General features: G+C 58.9%; 1 pseudogene; it reads right to left on the reverse strand.

The window, feature by feature from the left end:
- Positions 1 to 408: 408 nt before the first annotated feature.
- Positions 409 to 11,514, reverse strand: LOC116474332 (TBC1 domain family member 3I-like; annotated as a pseudogene).
- Between the last annotated feature and the right edge of the window lie 537 nt (positions 11,515 to 12,051).

Below are 12,051 nucleotides of genomic sequence, written 5' to 3' on the forward strand. Positions count from 1 at the left end.
GTTTTGAAATAAATGTTTCCTGTTGAAATGATTTTAGATATACAGAAATATTGTAAAGGCGCTACAGTGTCCTCCTACACCTTCCATCCGGCTGCCCCTAATAATGACGTTTTGTAGTAGCATGGCACGTAAGAAATTTAGGCCGGGTGTGGTGGCTCACACCTGTAATCCCAGCAATTTGAGAGGTCGAGGCGGGAGGTTCAGGTTCACTTGAGTCTAGAAGTCTGAGACCAGCCTGGGAAACATGGGTGGACCCTGTCTCCAGAGAAAAGTCAAAGAAATTAGCCAGGCACGGTGGCGTGTGCCTATAGTCCCACCTAGTCAGGAGGATGAGGCAGGAGGATTGCTGCAGCCCATGAGTTCCAGGAAGCAGCGAGCCATGATTGCACCACCGCACTCCAGCCTGGGTGACAGAGTGAGACTTTATCTCTTAAAAAAAATTGAGAAATGTAACATGAGCACAATCCTATTAACTAAATAATAAGGCCCTGAGGTGGGAGTGCACTGCTCCTCGTCCCTCGCTGGGAAGGAGGTGTCCTGGTCGGAATCAGTGCTGGGTGCACTGCAGGGCCCGGAAGTCCATGCCCACGTTGTTCAGTTCCGCGAAAGCCAATCTCACTCCCTCGGCAGTGTTCAGCCTGCCAGCAGGTGGCCAGCTGGTCCTCCTGGGATATGGCATGGACCCAGTAGCTCTGTTCGAAATCACAATGGACCCCTATATCCAGGTCCGTCGGGAGACAGGGCATGGAGTTCCACCGCAGGAGTCTCCAGGAACCCTGAGGTCCTCCCTGAGCCAGGGCCGGGCTGGGCACACCCTGAATGCCCACAGGATAGGTGTCTTCCCGGACAGCGCCACCAGGACAGGGTGTGGAAGAACGAGGTGCCCCTGGCAGGGAAGCTGACCAAATGGGCCGCTGGAACCGGGCTGGTGGGCCTGGAGAGGCCTGCCTGTCCCCCTTGCAGAGGGTCTTCCCGCCACGTGAAGCCGGCACAGGCCTGGGTGCCGAGGACCCTTGCTCGGCTTTGGCTGAAAGGAAAACAGACGCGGTCAGCGTCTCCAGGGAGCCCATGCAGGCCTTTCCGGGCTGGGCCCCACCTGCCTGCGTCTCTGTAGTCCTCGGGGTCTCTGTGTGGCCCCCGTGGCCTGACACTGAGGACAAGCCTGTAGTCTGCTGATCCCAGAGGGAGGGGTGTGTGCTGCCTGGCGTGGGGAAGCTGTCGTGGCATGGCGGGTGGCTCCTGGGACTGCCCCCAGGGTTGGGACTGGCTGTGGGTTTCCTGCCACACACATTCGTCCCAGGGCTGTTGGGCCTGGGATACGGCCCCCAGTCAGAACTCAGGTGGGAGGGTCCTTGGATGTCACCCAGCCCCTTGCCACCTCACATGGGGACCCGTCTCTGCAGTGGGTTTTTGGGCCCGGACGTGGGTCACCCTCTGCCCTCCTGGGCTGCCCAGTCCATGCCAGGACTGACTCTTCCCACATCGGGCTGAATTCTTGGCTCTGGCTCTGGGCCCGGGGTCCCGCCTGTGCCCTCTCCCTGAATGCTCTGGGGGTCAGGGACCCCCAATTCCCTTGTCTCCCTGGCTCAAGGCTTGTTGTCCTGGCAACCTTGGAGGAGCGTGCAGGAGTGAGGGGCCTCTGCTGCTCTCTGAGGCTGTGGGTGCTTGCAGGGAGAGGCGGGGTCTCCCACAAATGGGTCTGGCTCCTCTAGTAACTTTGAGGGCCCTGTGAGGGGGAGAGCGAGACACCGTGGAAAGTGGGGGGGGGCTTGAGGGAGGGTCTTGCTCACATCCCCCTCCTGCGTGCACAACACGTCCAGTACACAGGCACTGAGCGCCTGCCCTGAGGACCGGTGGGCCTCCTGTACTTTCTTAGAGTCCAGGAGGAAGAGGAGGAAGAAAAGGTGAAGAGGAAGGCCCAGGTAGTAGGGTTGCAGGTCCCGGGCACTCCCCCACTGTTGACTGCCCCAGAGGGTGACATGGGAGGGGACACGGCACTGGAGCCCACCTGGGGGTGGCAGGTCCGCTTGCTTCCTCCGTTGTTTGTTCACAGAGGCCCTGAGGTGCTTGAGCACCCTCTCATCATCCCTGGCCCAGTGATGGCAGAACCGGCTCGCGATGCATGCGCACAGGCCGGAACTCGTCTTCTTGAAGCGATCTAGGGACAGGGTGGACATCAGGCCAGAAGAGTTCCCTGGGAGGGGGCCAGCACGTACCCTATGGCCACTTCAGCCTCTCACTGGGTGGTGCTGGATCCTTTTGTGGCCACCCCAGGGGTCCAGATGTGCACAGGAGGCTGTGACTGGGGGGCGACCTGGACAGGGAAGTGCCCGCCACACTCCTGACTTTCATCTGGGTCATGTGGGGGATGGGCTCGCTGTCACAGTGCCCTTCCCGGCCCACCTGGCCAGACCTCCCTCTGAGCCAGAACAGGGGATCGTGAGGACAGTGTGAGGAAGCTGCCCTCGGGCCAGTCGGGGTCTGACCCCGGGGCTCCCCAGGCCCCATCTGTGACCTCGAAATGTGGTCATGTGATCCTGTTTTTTCCTTGTAGAGGTAAAGTCCCACAGGCCAGGTCAGCCGGCGTGGGAGAACCTGGCCCTTCCAGGTTGGGGCTGGTGGCTCGAGCTGTGCCCATTGGGGTTTCAGTCCCCAGAGTCAGTGGCCTTCCCCATCAGCGTCGCCCGGGCCCTCCAGGACGCTGGGTCAGGCAAGGTCTTGCAGCTCCTCATGGGGGGCACTCATATGAGTGGAGATGTGGCTCCTGGAGAGAGGGGCTTGCCCAGCGCTTGAGGCTTCCCTGAGCCCTCTCAAGTCGGGTCCTGGCCCAGTCTGCCCATGAGGCTGGGCCTGAGCCGCAGCCACTGCCCTGGGATGACCCCTCTTGGGCACAGGGTTTTGCTTGAGTGTCCTTCGGGGACCCATCTGAGACTCCTGTGGGCTGGGGGTGAGCCAGACTGCCGGACTGAGGAAGCAGGGCACTGCAGGGCAACGAGGGTCCCTGAGCCAGGGTCTCCCTATGCCACCTTACCTTCATTAACGGCGGGAGAAACCAGCCTAACAAGAGATGCTGCCCGCATAGACCAGCGTCTATGTCCTGGTCCTGATGGGAGCAACAGAGGTGCTCAGGCCACTGGGCTGCCCTAAAAACCTCCCTCTTCCAGGGCCTCTGAAGAACCTATGCCTAGTGCAGAACACTGGGGAGTGTCCGGGGCTCCCCATGACACCGTCCCCTTCCCACACTCTCGGTGGACACACTGCCCTTTGCCCTGCTCTGCGGGAGCTGGGGCGCCATCCCTGTGCCTCTGTCTCCTCCAGGGCAGGAAAGGAAACCAACTCCCAGCCCATGGAGGACCCGGCATCCCAGGTCAGGCCCTGGCTGGGACTCAGCCAGTCACCAGCCCCACGAGGGGCTCCAGCCCCCCTGCTCCTCCAGCCCCACGGGATGCAGGGCCTCTGGGGAAGAGCCGAAGGGACCATAAACTCACCAGATGCCACATGGTCTTGGGTTGTGACGTGGGTACCACATGCTCCTGATGGTCTTGGAGCCCCTGGACTGTCCCGCCATTTGGGCTGTGGAATTCTGAGAGGCCCCCAGCCCATCATGAAATCAGAGCCTTCCCCCAAGATGTAGAGCCATCAGCTGCAAGAGCTGGGCAGTTTGAGAGGCCTCCAAACCCGAAGGCTTCTCACCCTCCCATCTGGTGACCCCACCTAGCGGCCTTTACCCTGGGGAGGTGGGGCGGGAACATCCCCTGGAGCCTGGCTGGAGGTTCCCCTGGAGGCCTCCTGGGCCAGGGTGCAGAAGGGGCAAGCCTGACTTTGAGGCCACAACAGGGCAGCCAGAACAGTGTGGGTACTGGGCTTCCTGGTCATCTCCTGGAAGTGGGGTCGGGCCAGGGGACATGGGATGGGAAGATGCTGCCACCTGGGCTTGGTCGGCCCATTCGTGCGCACCAAGGGCAGCGGGAGCCCCGGCAGCTGGAGGGCAGGAGGACTCTCAGGGAGGGGAGAGTCGGCTGCACAGAATCAGAGCCGGAGGCCGTGGCTCCGGGACACAGAGGGTGGCCACGGGGAGGATGAGATGCCCTCTGCTGATGGGGTTGAAAGGTGTCTGACTTGGGCTGTGGGGGGCCAGCTGCGGACTCCTGTGGGACCCTCAGCAGAGACGTCCTAAAGGCTCCCAACGAGCCGGCGACACAAGGAGGGTGCCTTGGCTGAAAGCCGAGATCACCTGGCCACGGTGGCCGTCCCCGGGTCTGGCTGCGTGAGGCCCCAGGGGCAGCTGTTCACCTACCCTCCAGGGAGTGCCTCTCACTGGCCAGCAGCTGCACCAGTGCCCAGAATGCGTCCTCCTCAGGCAGATACAGGAGGAACAAGGCGGCGGCGTGGCTCAGGTTCCTGCGGTAGCCCACAATCTGCAAGAGCCAGAGTCACCATGGAAGGACATCAGCTGGGAGGGCTGAGGTCACCTGGGAGGACTCATGTCATTGGAGAGGGCAGAGGTGACTGGACAGGCTTCCTCTGAAGAAGAGGCTTCCTCAGAATGCAAATTCATTTCATGACAAGAGCCAAGTCCATCAGGCACTTCAGCACCTTGTCCAAAATGTCTCCTGAGACCACCATCCTGCGTGTGACGCTGCCAAGCTCCCAGGCTTTGGGGCAGCCCCAGGAGGAGGGCGTCATTTCTTGTTCTGAGAAGTGGTGGTCAGGCCCAGGTGGCACCAGGAGTCCAGGCCCCAACTCCTTTGTGTCTCAGCTTGACCCCTTGAGACCACCCCCTTGCTTGGAGGTTTATGCCAGCGGGGAGCTGGAATCCTACCTCCTATAACCTGGTGGGTCACAAATACCAACTTTAAAAGAAGCAACGACACCCCCACCAGACACCCACTCCTGTGAATATGGAAATATGGCCCAGGAACCTCACTGCTGGGAATACTCACCGGGTTATACTCCGCATATGCCAGGAGTATGTACAAGAGTTCCCGCTGCCTAGGAATCAGAGAAAGGGGGCTATGGTTTGGTTTGTGCAGATGCTGTTAGTTTCACTTTGTATACAAATCCTAACAACAAATCCCATTTCACATTCAGATGATTCACCAGAAAAGCAGTGAGCTCTTCATGGCCTGAGACTGTTGAAGAAATGTTTCAGTAAAAGCCACCTCTGTGACATGCAAATAGCCCAGTTGTACAGTGAGTTGACCGATCCTTTTCACTCTGAATGATTTTTTTTTTCAGTTTGCACACACGCCAGTTCAGTCTCTGGGTGTACAGTTCCTCCACAGTTCCAAACCAATGTGCGGAGTCTCCCGGCCACCGCTCCAGCCCCTCCTGGAGTGAATCCTTCATCCTCCAAGTCTCCAGAGTGGCCCCTATGCACCCAGCCTCTCCCCGATTTGTCAGCCCCTGGCCACCCAGACTGCTTCTCAGTCCCTGTGGTTTGGCCTTTTCCAGAATGGCCTAGGAATGGGAATGCTACTGTGGTAGCTTATTGGGTCTGGCTTCTTTCCTTTAGCAAAATGCATCTAGGATCCACCCACGTCCTTGCGGGCATCACTGGCTCGTTCCCTTTTCTCACTGGGTCTTCCCTTTGAAGGGAGGACCAGCCTTGCTCTCCCCATGCCCGTGTTGAAGGCCGTCCCCGAAGGCTCGGTGTGTGAGTGACGGTGAATCAAGCAGTGAACCCGGCATGCAGGTTTCATGTGGATGTCAGTTTCCAAATCAGTGGGTTCAATATCTGTGACAGCTTGGGGACACTTGGTTCAAGTCCATTGAGCTTTGTGAGCCACTGCCCAACTGGCTGCCAACGTGGCTGTGCCGTGTCATGTTCCCAGCAGACCTGGATGAGAGTTTCCAGGACCCATAATTCTCCCAGCGTTTGGTGCTGTCAGTGTTGTCTGGGTAGGCTCATGGGCCCTCCATCCTGCCGCCCTCCCTTAGGTCCTACCACGGGTCCCCGTGGGTCAGGGAGAGCACCTTTCACCATTGTGCATGATTTTCTTTGCTGTCTTCTGTCTCCTCAGGATCCTCCTGGGTTCCGGCCCCACATGTTCCAGTCTGGCCCAGGGCTTGGAACCAGGGAGGTGCTCGGTTCATGGTGCCTGCTGCTCCCTGGGCCAGGAGAGCTCTTGGTGGCTCTGTCATCCCTCCTGGGTGACCCTGGCTTCTGCTCCGGGGAAGTGCCCATCCCTCTCATTCACCCCATCTCCGCTGGGACCCTGTGGCTCCCGTAGGCTTACTTGGCTCCATATCGACGCCTGAAGAAGACATGGTCCTGGAGAGTCCAGCTAACATCCCGGTCGATCTGATGGATGTGTTCAGATGACCTCTTGCCCTTCTCCTTCATGAGCTGTAGGGCAGGGCCAAGAGGAGGAAGCAGCCTCAGAACACATGGAAGACTCCCTGCCCCAAATGGCAGTCAGCCCACAGTCAGCACTTCGGGAAGGAAGGAAAGAAGGAAGGTTTCCTTCTGCAGAAAGCTGCTTTTTGGCTTGTTATTGAAGCCAGGGAGGGTCACCAGAGCCGAGTCTGTCTGTGGTGACTATGCCACCGTCCATGCCCAGGATGTGCATCTGACCATCCTCCCCCATGCCTCCCAGGGTGGGTTTGATGTTCCCTCCAGCTGGAGACCTGGGCCCCTGACACGGCCTGTGCCGTTTGTTGTGCTCTGGCTGAGTGTACCTTGTATTTGCCGGGGTTTTTTGATTTGATTTCCTGAACGTTCAGGAGGACTGACCATGCCCGGCCCCGGATGTTCCTGGGAATCCCCTTGTATGTGCGATCTACGAGCTGTGGGCAGAAAACAGTCTGGTGTTACAGGCCACGGGGTGACCCCAGTGAGGACCAGAGCCCGGGGATTCTGGGAATTGTCGGTTTTGGCCCCATGATTCCTCAGTAGAGGTGAGATCGAGCTGGGACAGGGTCTCCCTTCCCAGGACTGAAAGAGTGGATGGACACTCAGAGTCAAAACTCTGATCTGAACCTTTTTCTTCCTTCGGGTCACCAGGGCATCCCTAGCCTTCAGCTCCGGGTGGTCCCAGCCCTAGATTCAGATTCCCTCCCAGCAAGGTGACGCTTGCACGAATCGGCAGGCAATCTGGCGACCAGGCCTGCAGTCCTCTGGGTGAGGACAGTGTGCCACGCGCCCTCTGAGAGGCTGACGGTGTCAGGCCACAGCCATGGGTGCCTGTCCCCTGTCTCTGCAGAGAGTGCTTCTGGGGGCCTCTCCCTCCACACATTACCTTTTTGCTGTTCTTGTACGTCTCCCATTTGCCCAGCATCTCCAGCCACTTGCTGTTTCTCCTTGTCTCCCGCCGAATTCGCTGTCAAATGAGGAATGTTGGAGTTAGTGGAGCTGCTGGGCTTCCCAGAGCTGCCCGTGGATGCTGGGTCTTGGGCTCTGGAGCCCTGGTGGGACCCAGCTGGAAGGAGCCAGGGAAGGGCAGACCCTAAGGGCTGACAGCCTTTGAGCAAATGAGCACCAGTGGGCTGGCTTTGGGACCCCGGGATGTGCCATCCTCAGGCCACAGACACACCAGTCTTAGGTCCCAGCCTCTAGGTGGGGTCCCGACACAAGCGGGAAGCCACCCCCAAGCCAGGACTGTGGTTCTCACTTTGGAATTTTATCAAACTGCCAAAGTTAAATCAACCTGGGGTCAGGTCTCTGCTCCCTCTCCCAGTGACAGAGTGTTGTCCTCACCCGCCACCGCCCAGGCCAGCTGCCTCCTCTGCCTCACTGCCCACCCGCCCAGTCCCTACGTCCCTGGACCGGCCCCTCCATGCATCAGGCTCTTACCTTTGCCTCCCGCGCAGTCAGAGGAGGCAGCTCCGTCTCACTGTAAGGCAACCCAGGCAGCGCTGAGGACCTGCACAGGGCCTGGAGCCGCCCCAGCCCGGGAGCCAGCCCCCAGAAAGGACTGGCTCTGTCCCTACCCAGCTCAGGGCTCAGCCCGGGAGAAGGCACAGGGAAGGGAGGACAAGGGCCTTCCTGTGGGGCTGACTCCCAGGAGGGGCAGGACCTGGGAGAAGAAGGAGTGCAGGGACAGCCTGGCCGGGGTTACCGGGGCCCCTGGCGTGGGGGGTGGTCAGGCTGCACAATGGGGCTGCCCATCCTGGACTCGAGGTGGTGCTTTCTGCTGGAGCTGAGAAAGGTCAGCCCTGAGATGGGATGGGGGCCGCCCAGGGTGGGCGACCGGGCCCTGACAGGAATCCCTCAGGGATCGACCACATCACCCCGCCAGGGTCAAGGGAGCCTGCCCTGAGACCTGCCCGGTGTACTCTGGGTGCACCAGGGGCCCATCCCACTTGACAGCCCCAAGGCTCTTGCAGGCTCTGACCTCCCAGCATCCAGCTGCCTCTCCCTGCATCTGAGCCACACACCCTGCGTTTCAGAAGTGGCACGGCTCATCAGCTCCCTCCCACGCTACGTCCCCCGGGATCCGCTGTCTCTCCATCCTCTGATCCCTGAAGGATGGGCTCCAGGCTGGGCTCCTCTTACCTGGCCCCAGATCCCTTCCCAGCACCAGACCCAGGGTCTTCAGTCACAAGCCCTGCTGCCTCCCCGGCCTCACCCTGAGATGCCCAGAGCAGGGCCCTGCCCATGTTCTCCCCCATTCTCTTAGGTCCAAAGCCCCCACTGTCCCCACCCCTTTCCCCCTTCCCCATGGGGACAGTGAGGGCTGTAACTCTAGGGAAATGGGGGAGGACAGGGGCAGGTGGGCCCCGAGAGACCTGCTGGACAACAGCCCCGAGGCTGGGCCAGGTGTCTCCTCACCCTGTGGCCACAACCCTTGGATCTCACTGGGGTTGTCTCCTGGTAGACAGGGCCAGACCCTCGGGCTGCCCCGCTCCTCTTGTGCTGACTTGCCGACAGAACTGCTGAGAGCCCAGGGGCCTGACCTAGCCCAGTCTCCATTCCCACCGGCTCCCTAGATGGGTCTTGCACCTCTGGCCTAACAACAACCTCGGGTTGGACCTGCAGGGGAGCCAGGGAGGAGTTCTGACCCTGGAAAGGAGGTTGACCCGAGCTGGCGAGACATGTCCTGTGTCAGAATGGCCTTTCTAAAAGCAAACCCATCCCTGAGCTGAGACAGATGCTTTAGGGGTGAGGGGAGCACAGAGGACTCACTGCACAATTATCCCAAACGGATCCACACGTTCGAACGTTCCGATAAGCACAGGCTCCTTGTCCTCTGGCAGCCCGGCTCGGTGCCCCTGTAACCCAGAGGGAGCCTTGGTGAGGGGTCCAAGGTAAAGGGTGCGAGGGCCTGGGGGTATTGGCCACCCGTCCCTGCCCTGTGCTCCTAGGGAACCCAGGACCCTTTGACCAGGGCGCACTGGAAGAGGCCTTCCTCCAAGAAGCAGACCGAACTGTACCTTTTCATATTTCCCGATGATGTGCTCTCGCTCCCACGCCCGCCATCTCTCCACGTCCTCCACCACGTTCATCCTGTGAGACAAAATTGGATAAAGGTTACACTGTACCCGACAGCTTCGGAGAACACCTGAACCGCTCCCACCGGGCTCCCAGATGCTGGTTGGTGGTGTAACCTTCATTCAACCACTGCACTCTGGTAAAAAGGGGCCAAACCCCGTGGCCCACACCTCCATGGGTCTCTGCAGTCTGAAGCCGCAAGCAGGGGTGCGCATCTTCCCAAGGACTCGAGAAGAGTGGGACCTGGACAGAGAATCCCGTTTTCCCCTTATGCCATGGAATGGGCATATACCTGCCCCGGCAGGTTGAATGGTGTCCACCAGCCAAGGGTGAAGGGCCTGTGATGGGCTATTCCGGGGTTGTGGATGCGAACTGGGGTCAGGCACCAGAGGTCTCTGTACGATCGGCCTCCTGGGATACTCAGGGCCACAGAGATGCCCAGTTTCCTATGGGGAACAAGATCTCTCCTGACTGCTCCGTTCTACCTCGCTCATCACTTGGGCTACCGTGGCCCTTCGGTCTAACCAGTGAAGCTGCATTAGGAATAACGCCATTTGAGCGGGAGTGTGTTTGGTTTTGGGGATGAGGGATGAAAATGATCTACTGTCTCCAAAGCAGCCACTGTGCTCATGGAAACCACATCTCTCGGGGAGGGACTGCGGACTCCACCATTCTGAGCTGTCCCTATAGGAGGGGGCTTCATTTTCCTGGGTCACTGATGAAGAACAGTGGGTCCTTGCTCCTGGAGAACATCTAGATGGACCGTCCCTCCTGAGAATACTCAGGGCAAAAGGAAATCGAGGCCAGACAGAATAAGAAATACTTGGGGAGAAGCCCAGTGCCTGGACCCCTTCGAACACAAGGGAAGATAGTTTCCCCTCAGCCCGCCCTCCAGGGCTCCTTCACTTTCCACAACTGCCCAAGAGCAGAAGGCTCCCCATGCCACTCCCAGACAAGGGACCGTGTGTGCCCAGTGGTCCCACAGTGACCATCAGGACCCAGCTTAGGCCCCAGGTGTGTTCCGAGGACCCTTCCCTCCTCCCCACCCACAGTGGATCCATCCCAGTGTCTCTACCAGGGCCAGGCTCTGCCCCATCGGGATTGGAAATCTGGGCAGATTTGGGATCTCGAGCAGGGAGGTCACAGGGTTGAGGCCTGAAGTCTAGCACGGCACACAGCAGGGCTGAGAGCAAAACCCAGGGTCATGTCTGGATTTTCGGGCTGGTTACCGCCTCTCTGACCCCAGACGTCTCACCTGTCGAATGGGTACATTCGGGAACAGCACCCACTCTACGAAGCCACCGTGAGGACGAAAGAGAAAATCATCTATACAGGCAGTGTAGAACGGGCTCCCTGTGAGTGCTCAGGGATGACCCTCCTCCTCAGTAGCTGCCCAGAGGCCGACACCGCCCGTACCATAGCCACTGTCCCCAAGTCAGCCTGGAGGGAAGAGAACAGGTCACACTCACCTGATTCTGATCAATCAGCTGGCCTGGGTTATGTATGCCTCTCAGGGAGAAAACCTTCTCAGGGAGAAAACACAGCTGCTCACAAACACCACTGCCTGTGTGTAACTGCCGTAGAACACAGAGGCAGGCCAGAGAGCGGATAGGTGCTATGCATCAGTGGCATTCTGAGGTCATGGCACGCATCACAAGGGGGCCTTGCCCGGGTCAGCAGGGCCCAGAGTCAGGGTCCTCCGCTGCCTGAGGCGTCAACATGCCTGCCTGCGATGTGTTTGTGCACGTGCGTGCACACGCGTACGTGGGTAAACACGTCTGTGCACGTGTGTGTTGCTTCTCTGGCCAGGCCCGGCTGCCCCACTCATGTGCGCACCCAGTTCCTCATCACTGTCACCCCAGAGGCCCAGGGCCGGCATCAGAGCATCCATGGGTGCTCCCTAAGCTCAGCCCTCCCCGCCCAGCGTGGTCCTGGGATACACATAGGGGTGGAGGGAAGTGACTGCTGCTGTTGGATCTCAGAATACAAATGCTCATACTATTACCTAATGGTCTTTTGAGCGTCTCTGATGGTATCGCTTTTTCATTTCTGACATTTTAACTGGGTATTTCTCTCCGTGACCCTTGGCTATTCTAGCTAGAGGATCCTGTGGGGAAAGTGCCGGGCACACAGTAGGGGCTCACTCTTCTAGACATGTTATCTAAAACCTGGCTCATCCGTCCTTCTACCCAGGGCCGAGGGGATGCCAAATTCCAGAGGCCAGAAAGAGCTCGGGATAAAATGAACCTGCAAGGGGAGGGCTTTGACCTGGGCTGAGTCTGCCTGTGCCATCCAACTGGAGTCTCAAGTCCTGAGGCAGGACGTCCAGATGCCCCAGTGCAGGGCCCTCCTGATCAACACCTGCTCCCCTGTACTCATTAGCAACCTCACCCACCCTACTCTCAAAGCACGCTTGGCTCTCGTATCCAGGAGCTCTGCATCTGTAGATTCAGCAACAGCAGATGGAAAATATTCAGAAAATAAATTGGATGGTTATGTTTCTATTGAACATGTGCAGACTTTGTTCTTGTCATCATTCTCTAAAGAATGCAGTATCACAACCATTTATGTAGCATCTGCATTGTATTACATGTCATAAATAATCTAGTAATGGTCTA

The sequence above is a fragment of the Hylobates moloch genome, unplaced genomic scaffold (assembly GCF_009828535.3).
Source record: "Hylobates moloch isolate HMO894 unplaced genomic scaffold, HMol_V3 SCAFFOLD_10, whole genome shotgun sequence".
NCBI classification, from domain to species: Eukaryota; Metazoa; Chordata; class Mammalia; order Primates; family Hylobatidae; genus Hylobates; species Hylobates moloch.